The sequence below is a fragment of the Hyperolius riggenbachi genome, chromosome 10 (genome assembly GCF_040937935.1).
Source record: "Hyperolius riggenbachi isolate aHypRig1 chromosome 10, aHypRig1.pri, whole genome shotgun sequence".
In the NCBI taxonomy this organism is placed as follows: domain Eukaryota; kingdom Metazoa; phylum Chordata; class Amphibia; order Anura; family Hyperoliidae; genus Hyperolius; species Hyperolius riggenbachi.
The window spans coordinates 139,061,286-139,083,234 of NC_090655.1; the positions used below are offsets into that span (position 1 = coordinate 139,061,286).

At 43.5% G+C, this 21,949-nt stretch overlaps 1 protein-coding gene across 1 annotated transcript in view; it reads right to left on the bottom strand.

Moving 5' to 3' along the window:
* Positions 1-21,949, bottom strand: part of LOC137536212 (protein NDNF-like) — a 61,709-nt gene that overhangs the window by 19,367 nt on the left and 20,393 nt on the right. The window lies entirely within an intron of this gene.

Here is a 21,949-nt window from a genome sequence, read left to right on the forward strand (position 1 = left end):
TCACATTGTGGTATGCTACCGTGCCACTCCAACTATGAAAATCACCCTGTCTGTCACAGGTGGGTGCGGTGCGATTGTCCTACCTCGGGCTCTCATGCCGCAGAACAATCACATTGCACCATGGGTCGATTAATGATCACTAACACGCTGACACAGTGCGAGTAATCTCCTATTACACGTGCTAGTAAATTAGCACGACTTAATGATCCCCCGGCGCGTTACGAGCGCTAGTGGCAGCATAGTGTGTGTTCCTAAGCAACAGACGATACTTTCAATAGCCGCATGGTAGCGATATATCTCACTACTGTATCACTATATCACTACTGTGCGGCTATTGAAAGTATCAGCCATTGCTTAGGAATTCACGCTACGCTGCCATGTGAGCGTGTAGCATGCCGGGGAATCATTAAGCTGCACTAATTTATTAGTACGCAGAGGAGGAGATCGCTCACGCGTTACTAATCATGAATCGACCCTCATATGTGAAACTAGCATAAATAAGTGTATTCAAAATCAGGTAATTTAATACAAAACAGGCGTAACCCTTGTAGACAGATTTCTATCCTTCTCGGAATTCCATTTAGTACAGTGTGGATGACCAGGAATGAATCATGGAGTGAGTGTAGTGTTAGGAGCTATTCCTACCTGTGTTTTGCCCTCTTAAAGAGAACCAGAGACGAAGCACCCTCATGTATGTTACCATATATATCAATGGGAACATGACAGTAAACACCTACCCTGATCTCTGTTTCATTCTTCTCTGCTAAATCTGCCTGTTATTTAGTACAGTGTGGATGACCAGGAATGAACCATGGAGTGAGTGTAGTGTTAGGAGCTATTCCTACCTGTGTTTTGCCCTCTTAAAGAGAACCAGAGACGAAGCACCCTCATGTATGTTACCATATATATCAATGGGAACATGACAGTAAACACCTACCCTGATCTCTGTTTCATTCTTCTCTGCTAAATCTGCCTGTTATCAGCCCTGATAGGAATCCCCGACTGAGCATTCAGTCTAGTACTAGTAATACATTTCAGAATGTAAATAAAGGAGAGGAAATATTTTACTTTGGGCAACCACTGACTAATCTAAGTGAATACTCAATCTATAATCTATAAGTGAATACTCAAAGTGGCTCAAAGATATTGGAGGTCAGGAGGAAACTGTGATGGTTGGCCACTCCAGCACCTTCATTGTTTCTGCTGTAGGTACTGAACAACTTGGTCTGGTGCTTTGGGTCATTGTCATGGTTGAAGATCCAAATGCTTTGAGAAAGGAAGGCGGACCTTCTAAAAACGCGTCAGGGATTGGCTAACCCATAGAGACGTCACACACCAATGGGGAAGGAGGCGTGGACCTGCAGCGCTATGCCGCTACACAGATGATAGGGATAGCCTCTACAACCATCTCGCTGGAGCCAGGCAGGTCTGCCCGACGCTGCTGTGACCATCCAGCAGTAAGTCAAGTCTCTCCTGCGTAGCTGCCGTCTGGAGCTAACAGGATTGAGCGGCTCCAGCAATTCGCCGTTATATCCTCCTTAGGAACTGTGAGTATTGGCCAATCAATATTACAGACAACAGTTTATCTACAAGTTTGCCGCTTATTGGTCGCATCATCTTACAAGCATATCATCTATTGGAAAGACTTAGTTCATCAGATGACAGCTTGATCTGCATTCTCGCTGGATCAGTAGCCTCTATGTCCAGTAGTAGAACCTACTTTAGCTTTTCTGTATGCTTATTATGAAGTATGGCAGAGAAATGAAAAAGCGGAGGGAACCGGCACTGCAAAATAGCTGATGGTTTATTTCTCAGACGTGGATAAAACACATACAAAAAGTACAAAACGTTGCTGGCTGGCACAATGGATGAATTCAAACAAAGGTGGGGTACCTGGTGGTGCGGTGGGTGCTGGTGGTTTAAGCCTGACGGCCGTTTCGCGCACGTCTGCGCATCTACGGAGGCTGCATGGCGGGGGGCTCAGGCTGCTGGCATTTGTAGCCTGTTACGTGCGGCGGAAGTATTCCGTCTGCCTGTTCCGCCCCTCTGCGAACTTCCTCACTGTAACAGACGGCTGACACGCATAGCGTGTCAGCTACGTCTGACGTCATGGCGGCACAACGCGCTGATCCCATTGGTCAGCGTAGCGTAACATACGCTTTTGTGCACACTAGTTCCTCAGATTGGGCCGGATTAGCGCCATCTTGTGTTACGTTAGGAGAAAGCATCCTCAGATTAGCATCAGGGAAGAAAAGTGATGAAAAAATATAGTACAAAGTGAAAGGGAGTGTGAAAGTGAAAATGAGTAGAGGAAAAAAGGACAGGGGAAGTTAGGATGAAGATAAAGTACTAAAGTGCCTGTTGCAAATCTGTGAAATGCTGTCTCTGCAGCAAAAATCACTGAGGACGAAAACTCACAGTGAACATCACTATGTGGGTAAATAAATTATACACTAGTGGTGAGTAGGGAAGTGTAGCATAATAAAATCAACATATGCTCGGTCATCTCATAGGCCGACCTCCGTGGGGTAAATAACCGCACACGGGGTCGGTCAAGCGGAGCGACCAAGCCTACTAGTCGGGCCTAAGCGAGTAAGGAGGGCAAAATGGACTAAAAAGATATCGTGCATTACAAATAACGTTATTCATAAACCACAGATGAACTGCGTTGGGAAGGAGAGTTAAGGAGGATCAAACATAGTCTATATACTTATTGCAACACGCAAGATTCCAAATTAAGGATCTAGGAAACAGGAGAGATCAGTATAGTCATTGAGACCCAAAGGACCCATGGCATTGGTCCTTAGGATCAGTAGGACCTCTTCTCGCTTCAATTTCTTTTCTCGGTCCCCTCCTCTGGTGGGAGGCAGGATCTGAAGTATACCAGCAAAGGTGAGTTTCTTGGGGTCCCCCCTATGGTTACTCCTCATGTGTTCAATGACTCTGGGGGAGCCCTTTCCAGAACCTATAGAGTTATAGTGTTCCCTGAATCTTTCTCCCAATGTTCTGGTGGTCTCACCAATATAGAATCTACCGCACGGGCACCACAGGGCATACACCACAAACCTGGTCTTGCAAGTAATGAACGCGGATACATTTCGTCGGACCGGGCCAATTTGAATACTGGAACCCACGGCCATTTGCCTGCATGACTTGCATCGACCACATCTGTGGTTGCCCTGTGGTTGGTAACCCCGCAGCCAATTACTTCCTTCAGGGGAGCGAAATTCGCTCCTACTCACGGAAGACCCTATAGTTGGAGATCTCTTAAATGAGAATAGTGGTCCTTCTTCCACTAAAGGTTTCAAACTTGCATCCTTCGTTAAGATGTCCCAATGTCTGGTTATAGATCTTTTAATGGCATCTGACATTATGTTAAATTCAAACGTGAAAGGGGTTCTTCCATAGTTAGTGTTCTTAGTATTTTTAGTTGTCTTCCTTTGGAGGAGAGTTTTTCTATCCTGGGAGAGAGCCTTCTTAAAGGCTTCTTGAATAAGCTGCTTCTCGTAGCCTCTTGCAACCAGCCTACACCCCAGCTCCTCAGACTGACGGCGAAATTCCGTGTCGCTAGCGTTGTTTCTGCGAAGTCTGAGGAACTGGCCATAGGGCAGCGCCTTGGCCACATGCTCGGGGTGAAAACTCTGCTTATGGAGTAGGGAATTTGATGCTGTAGATTTCCTATATCCCTTGGATATCAATTTGTTGTTTCTAATTTCCAATTCCAAGTCTAGGAAAGCAACCTTGTCATCGCTAGATATGGCTGTAAAGGCCATATTGCAGTTGTTTTGGTTGATGTACTCCAAAAATAAGCTAAAAGATCCACAAGTTCCGGACCAGAAGACAAGGATGTCGTCCACATACCTGGACCACATCCTCAGTTGTCCCCTAAAGGGATTACTGGTGGAGTGAACATACAATTCTTCCCACCACGCCAAGAAGAGATTAGCGTAAGTACAGGACACAGCAGTGCCCATGGCAGTTCCAGATACTTGCCAGTACCATTTTTTGTCAAAAACAAAGGCATTGTGTGTGAGCACAAACATAAGACACTCACAGATAAAGGACTTGTAAATTTCACTCCTGTCTGTCCTGTCCAAAAAGAGTTTGACGGCCTGCACCCCCAAATCATGGGGTATGCGGCTGTACAGACTCTCGACGTCAATCGTCGCCAGGAGGTCACCTCCATGCCATTCCAGGTCCTCAAGACCCCTCAATACATCCACTGTATCAGCAAGATGTGAAGGGATTCCCTCCAAAAGAGGTCTAAGGATGTGGTCCAAGTACCTGGACAACCGCTCCGTTGTCGACCCAATGCCAGAGACAATGGGCCGACCCGGAGGGCTGGTCCGGGACTTGTGGATCTTTGGGATGTGGTACCATATTGGTTTGGTTGGACATGTGGGCAACAGTCCACTGGCCATTGTGGGAGTCAACACTCCCTCTTCCACTCCCTTTTTCAAGAGAGATCTTAGTAAATTTTGATAGCGAATGGTGGGGTCTCCTGTTAGGGGTTGGTAAATGTCCCTATCTTGTAACTGCCTAAGGGCCTCATTTTTATATTGTTCCATTATTATTTTGGACAGCCACCACCTTGCAGCAATACAAGGAGGATAAATTGTTCCATTATTATTTTGGACAGCCACCACCTTGCAGCAATACAAGGAGGATAAATTGGTGGCGCGTGGCTTTAGACGATATGTTGAGCCAACCGAATATCAAGACGACGAGAAATTCGTCATGAAATGGAAAAATGCATATCTACTACATGCCGCCAACTTACAAGATATCATTTTGGAACGAACGAAGGAGGAACACGTTAAAGCTTTAAAGGAAATTGATATTATTAAGGATCAATACCAGAACATGGTGGAAAAGAAGCAATATTCTAAAACCCTTAAAAAGATCGACCAAAAACTTACAGCTGTGCAAGACGCAATTAAGGAAAGGAAATTGAAAAAATTCCAGAGAGATAAGGAAGACTACCTCTTAAAAAGATACTTCTCTTGGCAAAGGGGAGGGAAAGCTAAACCTCAAAGAAAAAAGAAAGGCTACTGGACCACAGATAGTGAATCCAGTGAGGACGAGGCACAAGGGGATGTGAAAAATCCGGCCCCACAAGGACAGCAGAGTGGCAGTAATCCCAAAACCCCAGCACGCCCTTTAGGAGGAGCACACGGAGGGGGAGAGGAAAAAGCAAAACAAAAAAAGAAAAACAAGCGACTGTCATGGGAGGACAAGAAGGACTACAAGCGGAGGAGGAATTGACCCTTGAGGGAGAAACACCTCAACCCCTGGAGATTCTTAATTTGTCGGACCAGGATCTACCAGAGGGAACTGAATCACTACACCAAAAGGGTCTGAATTTTTCCCTGACCACGGACTTTGACTACGCTAAATTCAAAATAGAGATGTACAAGAACATTAGACGTTTGAACATTAGATGGCACTTTTCCAAAAAAGAAGGATATATGGAGAAACCTAACGAAATATGGGGAAATGCAAGGGTAGGCCCTCTAGGCTTCAGCCCTAGCATACACTGGAATGACCAGGATCTTATCAATCTGGATCTTCTCAGAGAATTAGATGCTGTAGAGAGCAACACCCAGCATGGCCCGGAATGTGCAGCAGTACTAAAGTGTGGTAAAACTTCCACCTTTAGACCATGTAAATCTACTTCCCCATTCCCTGTTCAACCAGGAACATGCCTAGACGTATTCCAGAAAATGGTCGAGAGAGACCTAAAGGCTGAAGTTTATCCACAGGCCATAAAAAATCTATCCAATAAGGAAGAGCGAGCGTTGAAGTGGCTACGCAAAAGACCTGACCTGTTAATTAAAAGAGCAGATAAGGGAGGGACAATCGTAGTCATGTCCGCGGAACAATATAAAAATGAGGCCCTTAGGCAGTTACAAGATAGGGACATTTACCAACCCCTAACAGGAGACCCCACCATTCGCTATCAAAATTTACTAAGATCTCTCTTGAAAAAGGGAGTGGAAGAGGGAGTGTTGACTCCCACAATGGCCAGTGGACTGTTGCCCACATGTCCAACCAAACCAATATGGTACCACATCCCAAAGATCCACAAGTCCCGGACCAGCCCTCCGGGTCGGCCCATTGTCTCTGGCATTGGGTCGACAACGGAGCGGTTGTCCAGGTACTTGGACCACATCCTTAGACCTCTTTTGGAGGGAATCCCTTCACATCTTGCTGATACAGTGGATGTATTGAGGGGTCTTGAGGACCTGGAATGGCATGGAGGTGACCTCCTGGCGACGATTGACGTCGAGAGTCTGTACAGCCGCATACCCCATGATTTGGGGGTGCAGGCCGTCAAACTCTTTTTGGACAGGACAGACAGGAGTGAAATTTACAAGTCCTTTATCTGTGAGTGTCTTATGTTTGTGCTCACACACAATGCCTTTGTTTTTGACAAAAAATGGTACTGGCAAGTATCTGGAACTGCCATGGGCACTGCTGTGTCCTGTACTTACGCTAATCTCTTCTTGGCGTGGTGGGAAGAATTGTATGTTCACTCCACCAGTAATCCCTTTAGGGGACAACTGAGGATGTGGTCCAGGTATGTGGACGACATCCTTGTCTTCTGGTCCGGAACTTGTGGATCTTTTAGCTTATTTTTGGAGTACATCAACCAAAACAACTGCAATATGGCCTTTACAGCCATATCTAGCGATGACAAGGTTGCTTTCCTAGACTTGGAATTGGAAATTAGAAACAACAAATTGATATCCAAGGGATATAGGAAATCTACAGCATCAAATTCCCTACTCCATAAGCAGAGTTTTCACCCCGAGCATGTGGCCAAGGCGCTGCCCTATGGCCAGTTCCTCAGACTTCGCAGAAACAACGCTAGCGACACGGAATTTCGCCGTCAGTCTGAGGAGCTGGGGTGTAGGCTGGTTGCAAGAGGCTACGAGAAGCAGCTTATTCAAGAAGCCTTTAAGAAGGCTCTCTCCCAGGATAGAAAAACTCTCCTCCAAAGGAAGACAACTAAAAATACTAAGAACACTAACTATGGAAGAACCCCTTTCACGTTTGAATTTAACATAATGTCAGATGCCATTAAAAGATCTATAACCAGACATTGGGACATCTTAACGAAGGATGCAAGTTTGAAACCTTTAGTGGAAGAAGGACCACTATTCTCATTTAAGAGATCTCCAACTATAGGGTCTTCCGTGAGTAGGAGCGAATTTCGCTCCCCTGAAGGAAGTAATTGGCTGCGGGGTTACCAACCACAGGGCAACCACAGATGTGGTCGATGCAAGTCATGCAGGCAAATGGCCGTGGGTTCCAGTATTCAAATTGGCCCGGTCCGACGAAATGTATCCGCGTTCATTACTTGCAAGACCAGGTTTGTGGTGTATGCCCTGTGGTGCCCGTGCGGTAGATTCTATATTGGTGAGACCACCAGAACATTGGGAGAAAGATTCAGGGAACACTATAACTCTATAGGTTCTGGAAAGGGCTCCCCCAGAGTCATTGAACACATGAGGAGTAACCATAGGGGGGACCCCAAGAAACTCACCTTTGCTGGTATACGTCAGATCCCGCCTCCCACCAGAGGAGGGGACCGAGAAAAGAAATTGAAGCGAGAAGAGGTCCTACTGATCCTGAGGACCAATGCCATGGGTCCTTTGGGTCTCAATGACTATACTGATCTCTCCTGTTTCCTAGATCCTTAATTTGGAATCTTGCGTGTTGCAATAAGTATATAGACTATGTTTGATCCTCCTTAACTCTCCTTCCCAACGCAGTTCATCTGTGGTTTATGAATAACGTTATTTGTAATGCACGATATCTTTTTAGTCCATTTTGCCCTCCTTACTCGCTTAGGCCCGACTAGTAGGCTTGGTCGCTCCGCTTGACCGACCCCGTGTGCGGTTATTTACCCCACGGAGGTCGGCCTATGAGATGACCGAGCATATGTTGATTTTATTATGCTACACTTCCCTACTCACCACTAGTGTATAATTTATTTACCCACATAGTGATGTTCACTGTGAGTTTTCGTCCTCAGTGATTTTTGCTGCAGAGACAGCATTTCACAGATTTGCAACAGGCACTTTAGTACTTTATCTTCATCCTAACTTCCCCTGTCCTTTTTTCCTCTACTCATTTTCACTTTCACACTCCCTTTCACTTTGTACTATATTTTTTCATCACTTTTCTTCCCTGATGCTAATCTGAGGATGCTTTCTCCTAACGTAACACAAGATGGCGCTAATCCGGCCCAATCTGAGGAACTAGCGTGCACAAAAGCGTATGTTACGCTACGCTGACCAATGGGATCAGCGCGTTGTGCCGCCATGACGTCAGACGTAGCTGACACGCTATGCGTGTCAGCCGTCTGTTACAGTGAGGAAGTTCGCAGAGGGGCGGAACAGGCAGACGGAATACTTCCGCCGCACGTAACAGGCTACAAATGCCAGCAGCCTGAGCCCCCCGCCATGCAGCCTCCGTAGATGCGCAGACGTGCGCGAAACGGCCGTCAGGCTTAAACCACCAGCACCCACCGCACCACCAGGTACCCCACCTTTGTTTGAATTCATCCATTGTGCCAGCCAGCAACGTTTTGTACTTTTTGTATGTGTTTTATACACGTCTGAGAAATAAACCATCAGCTATTTTGCAGTGCCGGTTCCCTCCGCTTTTTCATTTCTCTGCCACTCTGCCAAACCTGTGTATACCAGAGCACGCATCTTTAAGCTGACATAGGGGCACCTGTATGACTACCTAAGCACTCTTGCTATCTCCATAGTGCCAACCCGCTTTTCCTCCATCTCCTTTATTATGAAGTATATTAATACAATTTTTGAATTTTTGTGCACATTTTTATCCTAACTTTTATTTTCATTTTTTACCTACTGCAGTAGGAAGGTGGATGTAACAGGTGCGTGTGTGTGATTGCATTATTATGCTCTAGACACTACTGATCACACTGTAGTATACAGTATTATAGAATTATTCTGAGCAATTCAACTTATATACTGATATTGTTGCAATTTTTTATACTGAATAAATTAGACTTTAATTATCTACTGAGCACTGCCAGAATAATTATTGAAGATCCAAATGTGTTCTATGCGCTGCTTTTAGACTGATTAATGTAGGTTTTCCTCCAATATCTTCTGGTAACATAATGCATTCATCTTGCCATTAAAGAGAACCCGAGGTGGTTTTGAAGAATATTATCTGCATACAGAGGCTGGATCTGCCTATACAGCCCAGCCTCTGTTGCTATCCCAAACCCCCCTAAGGTCCCCCTGCACTCTGCAATCCCTCATAAATCACAGCCACGCTGCTGACAAACAGCTTGTCAGAGCTGGCTGTGTTTATCTCTATAGTGTCAGTCTGCTGCTCACCCCGCCTCCTGCAGAACTCCGGTCCCCGCCTGCATCCCTTCCCTCCCTGCTGATTGGAGGGAAGGGACGGGGCAGGAACCGGAGCTATGCAGGAGGCAGGGGAGCAGCTGAGACTGACACTACAGATGTAAACACAGCCTCACAGCATGGCTGTGATTTATGAGGGATTGCAGAGTGCAGGGGGACCTTAGTGGGGTTTGGGATAGCAACAGAGGCTGGGCTGTATAGGCAGATCCAGCCTCTGTATGCAGATAACATTTTTTAAACACACCTTGGGTTCTCTTTAAGTCCTACTGAGTTACCACTGTAGCTCACACACCACTGAGACATCAGGCATCCACCCCCATGCTTTATAGTGCAGATGTTATATTTTTGTTTTGGGCCTTGCTGCATCCTCTAGAAACAAATAATTTATGGTTGTGACCATAGGGTTCAATTTTGGGCTCATCACTCCAATGGAGTTTGTTTAAAAAATGTTGAGCCTTGTCTGAGTACTGTTTGACATTTTGTAAACAGAGTGTTTGATGGTGTTGGCTTAGTAAAGGCTTCTTAAAGTGAACCTCTGGACTAAAAATCTACTCAGCAGAAATGAAAAGGCTTGGTGTTTCTTTAACAGTTTCACAGCATCAGAACTTTGTTTTTCTTACCAAAGAATCATTTTAGCTGTATTTTTAGCTAAGCTCCACTCATCAAAGAAAACTGCCTGGGCTTTTTTTTCCCTGATGCTGTGCAAAGCATGATGGGATTTCCTATGTTGTTATTCAGGTTGCCTAGCAACTGGGAGGGGTGATCAGCACACAGGACAGTTGGAATTGTGTCTCATGCTCCCTGTCACCTCCTTTCAACCAAAAAGATGGCTGCCCTCATGAAATGAAACATTTGCCTGTTCTTTTAAAACAGGGTGGGTAAGAGATTATATTACCTATCTATTTTAATTAACATAATTAATGTAACTTAATGACAGTATGTTTGTTTAGGCTGAAGTTCCCTTTTTGACTGCATCTTAGCCATGCATCCCATGTTTGTTCTTTGTGCATGTTGAAACAGCAACATCATTTTTAAACACAGAAGCCTGCTAGTGAAGTGGTTTGTACATTTATCCAAGCATTGGAGTTGTAGCTGAAATCTTGATTGATTAACTGACCATGGCTGGGTATCATATATTATTATGATTGATTTATAAAGCCCTAGTGTATTCCATGGCACTCTACAAAGTAAGAAACAAACATGGGGTACAAAATAATACAGACAATGGTATACACCAATATATGTAATGCAGAGTTGGTCCAAAATACAAAATCAGTAAAAAAATACAGCCTTGGTAATTACAGTGTATGAATACATGTGTAACGCATTCCAAGACACAAAAGGTTGAGAGAGCCCTGCCCCTGTGAGTTACCAACAGAACCCCTTAGGCCCGGTTCACACTTGCGGTGGCCCTCCGGAATCGCCGTGCCGGAGCCGCACCGCCTGCAGAACGGACGGAACGGACGCACGGCATAGCAATTAAAGCCTATGCGTCCGTTCACATGGGTCCGTTCTGCAGAACCGGAGCCGGACCGGATCCGGGCCGGATCCGGACTCCGGCCTCCGTTCCAACATGCGCCATTTTTTCATCCGGCCCCTCCGGCAGCCGTATCCGGGGCGGAGCCGGACTGCACCATCCGGCCAATACAAACAAATGGGAACCGGAGGCCGCACAACACACTGGCTGAGAAATCCGGATGTTCTACCCCACTTCCTATGCGGATTGTTGCGGCGATATTGGCTGGGGACACATGGGCAAGCATTTCGGAGTGGAGCAGCACAGCTGGATCCGGATCCGGAGATGTTGGCAGCATGTCGGAGGTGGAGGTGAGTGCTAAACAGCAGAGGGCCTGATTCCACAGGTCCCCCTTCTGCTGACCTCCCAGACCCCAACTTTTTTTTTGTTTTTAACGAACTTTTGCCAAACGGATCCGGATCGCATCCTGATGGACACCTGATGCAACCTGACCGGATCCGGATCGGATCCGGATCAGAACCGTATGGTTCCGATCCGGATCCGGTCCGGATCCGGTCAGGTCATCCGGTCCGTTTGGCAAACAACCGCTAATGTGAACCGGGCCTAAGGGTCTGTTTCTGCTAGACCCATAGATGCAATTTCTGAAGTGCTTGTGTTTTGCTGATCACAAGAACACTTTTTTTGTAAATCCTGGGGCTACTAATGCAATGCAATTCTTGTGGAATTGCAAATGCACTACACATGAATTTTTGGTGCAATTGTGTTTGTCTCATTCAACACAACTGAATGGGATTGAAATTGCACAGCCATTTGCCTTAGCATGTTGTGAATTTTTTATATCCTTGTCCTGAGTTAAATGATTCAACAACCTTTTCTCAAAGGTCCTTTGACAGTTTATTGTGTTTTCCTGATAGCTCATTATAACTCAATAAGTCAATGCAGCTCTGAATAAATTTAAACTCACTATTCACACACAGAGATTGCAGTTATAGAAATTACAGTTGTGAGCCATTAATTTGCACCTATGGGTGTTCACTTGTGCATATATTGCCAACTCCAACAGTCAAGGGTATATAAACTTTTGATGAAGCCCAATTGGGCAATTTCAGCTATCAATATGATTTAAATAAGGGAGTAGAACACACACAACTATGTAATAATTAGATGCTTCAACTGAGCACACTGTCTAATTAAAAAAAAAGCTTTTTGTCAATATTTCACAAATCCGGCCAGGGATTGAACACGTATGTGCATAACGGTACAAACTCTACACTTACAGTATATTTAATATTCATGGTTAAAAGGAAATTCCATTCTTGTTAACAAAGAATGTTTGTAGTTCAGCTCTATTTACAGCATAGCAAGGATAAATGGGTAACATTGTTATTTTGGATACTTTGTTTCTGTGTGTATATAAAACAGCACTCCCACTATAGTGCTTCTACCCGATACTGGCAGGTAGGAATGTTGAAGTTTATTGCCATTCAATAGAGGAGTTTGGAAGCTGAAAGAAGTAACAACGTCCCTGCACTATTCACATCATTACTCCTGAAGCACAGTGAGAGATTCAGTCTCATGGTAGCAGTACTCCAGAGTACACAGAGTACGGTTACTGATGATGAGTTCAAAGTGCAATTTGAGCATACTGTCAGTTTTTGTGATTATTAACTTGCTACAAAATTGAATGGAAAGGGAATTTTTAATAGCATCAAATTACAAAAAGATGTGTACATTACGTATTGATATGTGTTGCAGTTTTTCAACAAAAGTGAAATTAACCCTCAAATCTTTGCTTTAAAATTAATTTTATTGATTTTTTTGTTTAAAAAAACATCCAAACCAACGTACCATATTTATTTAAAAAAGTGATAAAATTTCCACCATAGCCAATAGATAATTATTGGGAAAAAAATGACATTTAATTTTTTCCATACAGCCAATCTTTGTTTTATATATAAAAAAATACTGAGAAATTCAAATGGTTTGGTGGAATAGTGTATGGCTGCTTTTGCCGTTGGTTGAGAGACTACTGCTTATTGCAAAACTATTAAGTGCCTCATGTCTAGTCTCAGACCACCCCTTGCATGCTTCAGGAGCTAAGCAGATGTGTTGAGGTCCATATTGACCCCCTTCCAGATTCATGGTGCAATTAAATTCCTTATTCAAATTAATTATTGGGAAAAAATGTTCAAACTGGATTGTTACTATGTTTGACAATCTTCAGTTATATTTCAAGGAAGGATATTAACATCTGATGCTTCAAGCATTTAATTTTCATATGTTGTATATAAATGCTATCTACACAATTAAGTGGCATCATTACTCTTTCGAATTACCATTCTGTTTAGTATCTGCTTTTAATTAAACAGACCTGTAATGAGGTATGATATACTCGAGGGATCACAAGGTTGCAAGCTAGAGTATTTAAATCACGTCATTGTAAATTTCACCTGATATCTACCAACCAGGTTTTATCACCACAAAGTGCCGTAGATTTTATGTGAAGCATAAGTGTAAACCTTTTACCTTTTTTTTTATAGGGTGTGAGCTCAATGTAGAAAGCTCAGTGCAATCTCTGACAGGCTGACCTGCACAACAGAGATATGTACTAAGCATTCCCATAAATTGGTGTGTACAGACAAAACACCAATAGGTTAGGTTATTGTGCAATAACAAGGCAGACCATATTGATTTCAACTGGCTACCTGTTGTTAGTAAACAATATACTGTAGTTTGCATTTTTCTACTTGTAATATATATGCTGAAAAGACTCGTACTAGAAATCTTGCAATTCTGCTATTAGCTGGAGAGGCTAAAGCACCCAGATAATTTCCAGCCGGTGAGGGCCACCTCTGCCGAGTACATAGCATGTGTATGGTAAACCCTCCCTGATTGCTTAGTTAAGGATATTGTTCTCCTCCTTACCTTTATTAGTTACCATATTTTCCAGCGTGTAAGACGACAGGGCGTATAAGACGACCTCCCAACTTTTCCAGTTAAAATATAGGGTTTTTACATAGTTACATAGTTACATAGTTATTTTGGTTGAAAAAAAGACATACGTCCATCAAGTTCAACCAGTACAAAGTACAACTCCAGCCTGCTCCCTCACATATCCCTGTTGATCCAGAGGAAGGCGAAAAAACCCTTACAAGGCATGGTCCAATTGGCCCCAAAAGGGAAAAATTCCTTACCGACTCCAGATGGCAATCAGATAAAATCCCTGAATCAACATCATTAGGCCTTACCTAGTAATTGTAGCCATGGATGTCATTCAACCCAAGGAAAGCATCTAAGCGCCCTTTAAATGCAGGTATAGAGTTTGCCATAACGACTTCCTGTGGCAATGCATTCCACATCTTAATCACTCTTACTGTAAAGAACCCTTTCCTAAATAAGTGGCTAAAACGTTTTTCCACCATGCACAGATCCTGTCCTCTAGTCCTTTGAGAAGGCCTAGGGACAAAAAGCTCATCCACCAAGCTATTATATTGCCCTCTGATGTATTTATACATGTTAATTAGATCTCCTCTAAGGCGTCTTTTCTCTAGACTAAATAAACCCAGTTTATCTAACCTTTCTTGGTAAGTGAGACCTTCCATCCCACGTATCAATTTTGTTGCTCGTCTCTGCACCTGCTCTAAAACTGCAATATCTTTTTTGTAATGTGGTGCCCAGAACTGAATTCCATATTCCAGATGTGGCCTTACTAGAGAGTTAAACAGGGGCAATATTATGCTCGCATCTCGAGTTTTTATTTCCCTTTTAATGCATCCCAAAATTTTGTTAGGGTTTTGGGATATACTCGTCGTATAAGACTACCCCTCTTCCAATGCACACCAAATAAAAATGTAAAAAACATCATATACTGGTGCTATGCTTGAACAGATACTAGTGCTGTATTGTATGGTACCCAGTATATGACAGTATACAGGTGATTGACTGGTCGGATTGGCCAACTCTCTCTCTCTCTCCCTAAGCCGATTGGTCAGCTCTCCCTGTCTCCCTGTTTATCAGAGCAGTATGGAAGAATAGATTGTGCTGTGCCCATGAAACGCAACACTTTCACCCATCTGGCCTGCCCTTGTGTCCTATTTACCACCTTCTCTGCCTCTCAGATCTCGCACATGCGGTAGCAAGATAGGGCGGGCCAGACGGGTGGAAGAGGCGTGTTTTATGGGCACAGCGCAATCTCTTTCTTCCATACCCTGGGTGTCCCAGACCTTGCAGCATGAGCAATTAGCTCCCCCCCGCATATGTGGCGACCACCGAATCTCCAGCACCTGGTAATTAAACATCAGCTTGTTGCGTACACGCATCGGGTATCAGCATCGTTTATCACCTGGCAACAATGACACCCGGCGTATAAGATGACCCCCAACTTTTCAGAAGATTTTCAAGGGTTAAAAAGTAGTCTTTTACGCCAGAATACACAGAACATAATTAGTTGGGTTAAAAAAAGACATACATTCATAGAGTTACACCAGAAAATATGGTACAACACTAGCCTGCACCCTCAAATAACTCAGTTGATCCAGAGGAAGGCGAAAAACAAGATTTGGACCAAATAGGCCTAAAAGGAAAATAAAAATCTGACTCCAGATGGCAATCAGATGAAATCCCTGGATCAACACTATCGGTAATTACCTAGTAATTATTGTCATGGAGGTCTAACAATACAAGGAAAGCATCCAAGCCCCTTTAAATGCAGATATAGAATTTGCCATAACTACTTCCTGCGCTATTAGAGTCCACATTTGAATCACTCGTACTGTAAAAAAACGTTTTCCTAATAGGTGGCAAAAACATTTTACTCCATGTGTGGATTCTAGTCCATTGCACAATCCTAAAGAAAAAAAGCCCATCTGCCAAGCTTTTATATTGTCTTATGATGTATTTATACATGTTGATTAGATCTCCTCTAAGGAGTCTTTTCTCCTAGAAAATAAGCCCAGTTTATCCAACCTTTCCTGGTAAGTGAGACCTTCCATCCCTCAGATCTATTTTGCTTCTTGTCTCTGCTGTAATGCGATGTACAGAAATGTATTCCAAATGTATCACATGTCATCCTAGGTGTAATCCTTCCATCACGCTCTATGGCAACAGTAGGCCTTGCTAGCTAATAGGCTATGAATATGTCTGTACAGCCCTCAGACATGAAGTGTTTACCAAGGGAGTGAGTCCCGAGACTTGCTTGCAAAAGTACTCATGTGTACAGACCTTACGTTGTTGCTGTAAAATATTTGTGCATAGTTATGAGTTCCCAAGGGCTGTTCAATAAAATACAAAAATCACTAACAACTACTTAATGAACCATTTATGCCGCGCGGACGTGAGCCTCATGTCCGCAGCGGCAGTTGCTACAGCCGCAGGAACGCGGCTGTTTGGGGGGGGTTTACACGCGATCGTGTGGGCAAATGCCCGCAATCGCTATGTTGCTGGTAGCAGGAGGGATTGGCTGTAGGAGACAAAAGTCCTCTGTGCCAATCCATACATGTCCACCGAGAATAAACACTGTTTTTGTTCAAAAACAGTGTTCATTCTTAAATAAAGCTGCCGCGCTTCCGTCCGCCGCCGGTTGCCGCCGCTTTCCATCGCCATTCGTTAGATTTATGAATGCAATTCATTTATCTCCTCGCAGGCCACCCGTGATGCAGGCTTCCATTGAAGCCTGCGTCACTTCCCTAGTTACAATGTAGCAATACATTGTTTTCTATGTAGCGTACTTGTAGGGTAGGGATTTGCTCAGCGGGGACATCTTGTGACCACATAGTAAAATTACACCTACTGACATTAGGGATTAAAAAAAATGAATATGTATGTCAAGAGGGCACATCATTATACATTTATGGGCTAAACATTAGTGATGGATGTAAAACTTAAAAAATGTACCTTTATTTCCAAATAAAATATTGTCACCATTCATTATACTAGGGATATCATTTTAATGTTGCAATAACCGGGACAAATGGGCAAATACAATGTGTGGATTTTAATTACGGTAGCATGTGGTATTTTAAAACAATGATGGCCGAAAACGGCAAAATAATGATTTTTTTTTCAATTTTTTTATGAATTATTCCCATTAAAATGCATTTAGAATACAATAATTCTTAACATAATGTACCACTCAAAGAAAGTCTAATTGGTGGCATAAAAAACAAGGTATAGATCATTTATCTGTGTTAAGTACTGATAAAGTTATTGGGGAATGAAAGGGAGGAGCACTGAAATGGGAAAATTCCTCTCATCCATAGGGTGAAACATACCTGCGGGCTGAAATGGTTAACATACCCAGTGGAACCAATGATAAGCACAGTTACTTAAAGTACAGCCGTGTAAAAAAGTACAGCAAGTACCACCATGGATATTTTTTATTTGCAATATCTTTCCGCATACAGATATTTGAGCCTCATTCTTCAGCATGAATAACAACTATGCACCATTTACATTTTGTAGCCCATTGTGTGATTTAAATAAACATATAGGTAGATGTCAGATAGTAGCTACACCCCTACATCCATCAATGCCTTAAACACCCTTATTAGAGTAAGACCTTTGAAGAAGAGGATTTTTGAGGAACCTCTCATTTAATCCTCAGCCTTTTTTTTTCATATTTGCTTGTTTTCACCATAGTAGTGTTTTGTGTCACCATGGCTAACCCGAAAGAGCTTGCTGAGACCTTCAGAAAAACAGGTTGTAGATTCCTATGAGTCTGGGAAGTAATTTAAAAATGTTGCCAAGCATTTCCACTCTTGAGAAGATTATCTGCAAGTGGAGAAAATATAAAACTGCCAAATTGCTCAGACAACAGCTGCCCCAGCCAGTTCTGCTTGGAATACTGCACAAGATGCTAAGAGGACATTCTTGGAACTTCAGAGCCCTTATAATTTAAGGGGACCCCCAACATTCCTGTCCCCTTCCAGATAAATATGTTAGGTAAAGGGGGAAATTTCTTATTTCCTACCTAGTTTTTAGTTGAAATAAAAAGCAATAGAACATTTGACTAAATATATGGTGTTTGGCAATATCCAAGCAAGCAGAGACGAGCAGAAGGAAAGCAAAATATAACAACCTGAAAAGTAGAAGGACATATCAAGGAAGAAGGAAGCAGTAGAAAGATAAAAATGGTGGGGGAAAAAAGAAGTATAAAGGAGATAAATATATTATTATAATTCTTAATTTTAAAAATTAAAGTTTCAAAAATGAGCCTCTTTACCTGAAGGATATCTGGGGTCTCTATATTATTAAAGAGACCTAAAATCTACCATACGCTGCCCCATTTTTGCAGATTTACCCCCAGTTTAATGCACAATTGGTGATGGACAGTGATGTATAGGGCAATTCAGATGAGCTATGTACTGCTGTGGTAGCAACCAGCCACGGCTACAAACATGCAAAGACTGTCTGCTGCCACTTGCCTGATGTTAAGTCCAGTGTGGCAGCACTAAGGCAGGGGATAGCAATATGCAGTCCCTTGCCTTAGTAAATGAGCTCCTTTGCTTGTTTGTGACTGCAGGAACTGAAAATCTGGGGCAGGAGGCCTACTACGGTCATACATGAGGTTCAAAGAATGAACAGTTGTAGAAAAAGTAGTTTATTTACAGTATCTGTTCAGCCAGTGAGTAAATGTACAACTGCAGAGAAATAGGATACAATGTAAATTAAGTTGTCTACTTTAAGTGCTTGGTGAGAATCCCCTTCTATTAACTAGTTACAATTTGTACATCAGTACCCATAACTACTCCACTTTCAAGTCATTCACGGTTTTCCCTCAGGAATCACAAGCTCTGAAACAGCCAAAGGTCAAGAACCATTGGGACCTTTTTTGCTGAGGTTCACCAGCTGGTTTGTTAGAAAGAAAGATTCTAGTGACAGCTACTTGTTTTCTGGAAAAGGAATCTTACTGTTTTGCTGTCAGATTGAGGTCTACATTAGTACAATTATTTATGTAACACAACCAGTCTAATAAATACCTTATAGTTTATGTGTTTCTATATTAACTCAGACATACATATATGACACAAAGTCAAAAGGAATATTTCCGAAACAGGTATGATAAACTGGTGTGTTAATGTAACGATTGTAGAATTCTCTCCGTGGTCAGTGCACAGGACGCGCGCTGACACTGCGGAAATCCTCCACAAGCGTACAATTTGAGAGAACCCAGCAAAAGGTGCACGCACCTGTAGAGGGAAATTCCTGTCGGCAGATGGAGCTGTGGAGTGCAGATGAACAGCTCCTCTGCCCTGCCACAGACGCCAGACAGGAATTGTACGAAGGGAAGAACGCAGGGCAAGATAGCCCTTAAAGAGAGAGAGTAAAGCGACAGAGTGTATGTGTGTCCACCAATCTAGTCGCCATCCAGCGACGATGAACACACAACCATGAAGATCAGGTGAGAAGGCAATCGCAAGGGATGGCGATTGCTAACAGCGACACAAGACCGAATAAGCACAGAGGAGGAATGTATGTATGTCCACCAATCTAGTCGCCAACCTGCGACGGTGGACACACAACAGAGGAAACCAAGTGAGAACGCAATCGCAAGAGAAGCGATTGCGAATGAGAACGAGCACAGGGACAGAATGTATGTGTGTGCACCAATCTAGTCGCCAACCCGCGACGGTGCACACACAACAGCAGAAACGAAGTAGGAATGCAATCGCGAGAGAGGCGATTGCCAGAGGTGACACAAGGCTAAAGCAAGACAGGGCACGAGAGTAGCAAAGGCACAGCAAAACATACAATGAGAAGATAAGGAAAATAACAAACTCTAACTAAACGCGAACACCGCACTCATTCGCAACAGCGAACGCGTTTACAGCGCGATCTCCGCACGTTAAGCGCAACAGAAACAAGCACGCCTAACTAACCCCCGCCAACCAAACATGAAACAGGGAACGCGAGCGCTTGCTTAACGGTTACCTCACCGAGCCTACAGCAAGCGTTTGCATCAGACAAGACAGACAGACGGACGGGAAACAGGATAGGAAAGATCCACTGCTCTTTCTACCAGAGCGAGTGCGATCCGGGTACAGGGACAGAATCACAGATCAGAAGGATCCACAGCCACTACCGCTAGGGGCTAGTGCGATCCAAGCAAGACAGGCAGATGAGATAGCCGATGGCAACCGCTGCTCCAGCTATACTCCAAGAAAGCAGATCAGAAGGATCCACAGCCGCTACCGCTAGAGGCTGATGCGATCCAAGTAAGGGCCTTTTTCCACTAGCCTGCGATTTGCGATTTGCTTCTGATCGCAAATCGCAAGGTACATTAAACTAATGGAAACTGCAGCAGCAATTTCCATTAGTGCGATCCGATTGCGATGCGATTTTGGTCAAAGCACAATCGTCGTCCTGCCGCGTTTTGTATGCGATTGAGCTAGACTATAATGAGTATAGTAGCTCAATCGCAATCGCATGGTGGAAATTGAAACGCGATTGTGATCGCGATCGGAATCGTGATCGCAATCGCGATCGCATTTCATAGTGGTAAAGAGCCCTAAGACAGATGAAACAGAAGGGGCTACCAGTAGCAACCGCTGCACTGGTTAGCACCCACAGACAGACAGGGCGATTTCCTATCGACCACCGTTGGCGACAGGACAATCACAGCAGAGAGGCAACATAGACAAAACAGATAAACAGGCTAACTGCAATAGAGAAGCTGCCTAGTGCAGTTCCCAGGATTACTGTAAGATAACTATAACAATCCAACAGGGAAGGCTGACACTCCAGGAGTGTGTTAACAAACCATCATGACCAGCAAAGCCTTCTGGTCAGCAGAAGGCTTTTATACTGCCAGCCCTCAAACGAGACAGCTGGGCAATTTGCATGTATGCAAATCCCTCAGCAAAGCAACTCTGAAAGTTGCAAGATGAAGCCAGGTCTCTTTTCCAGAGACCTGCCTCTCTCAGACATAAGGAATGGTCAAACAGCTGTCTGCCTGAGCAGCCAGCTTAGCGGATCATTACAGTTAATAGATGCAATTAGTGGTAAGTAGCGGTCATTTGGCCATTGGGGCCACCCGCTAAGCAAACTGTGCCTACAAATAGTGGGTGCTATTTGTAGCCATAGTTTGAATAGGGGACATTCCAGTGCCTGCTATTTTATTGTGTGCCCCTGGTGCCAAAATTAGCGATAATAGCTGCTAATCACAGCTATTAACATAGCCGCCAATGGCGGTGCCCAAAATATCGGCGGATAAGGTTAGCCGGGGATTGTCTTTAGGGTTAGGCATTGCCAGGGGTCTTTAGTGTTAGGTACCAGCGGAGGGTCCTTAGGGTTAGGCATTTTTATTGGGGTCTCACAGTTAGGCATCGCCAGGAGGTCTTAAGGTTGGGTTCCTCAGGGTTAGGCATTGCTAGGGGGATTGGTTAAGGTTAGGCATCGAGAAGGAGGGCTCCTGTGAGGGTAAGGTTAGGTCACAGTAAAATATCAGTTAAAATTATCGATATTTTTACTGTTGGAATTAACTAGTAGAATACTGGTAATTTTACTAATATTCAACTAACGGCACCCTTTTTACCATGGCGGCCTTTGTACATGTATGCCTTAAAATGCTTTAAAGAGGAACTCCAGTGAAAATAATGTAGTAAAAAAAGTGCTTAATTTTTACAATAATTATGTATAAATGATTTAGTCAGTGTTTGCTAATTGTAAAATCTTTCCTCTCCTTGATTTACATTCTGATATTTATCACATGGTGACATTTTTACTGCTGGTAGGTGATGTCAGTGGAAGGAGATGCTGCTTGCTTTTTTGGCAGTTGGAAACAGCTGTTATTTCCCACAATGCAATAAGGCTCACACAGTGTGATGTCAGAACCATGGTCCTTACATCACACTGTGGGAGGGGTTTCCCCACAATATCAGCCATACAGAGCCCCCTGATGAACGGTTAGTGAAAAAGAAAAGAGTTCTCAAGGTAAAAGGGGTATCAGCTACTGATTGGGATGAAGTTCAATTTTTGGTTACGGTTTCTCTTTAAGAGACAAAATAAGCAAACAAAAAAACTATAGTAAAAAATTGTAATAATTGAAATACAAACATATAAT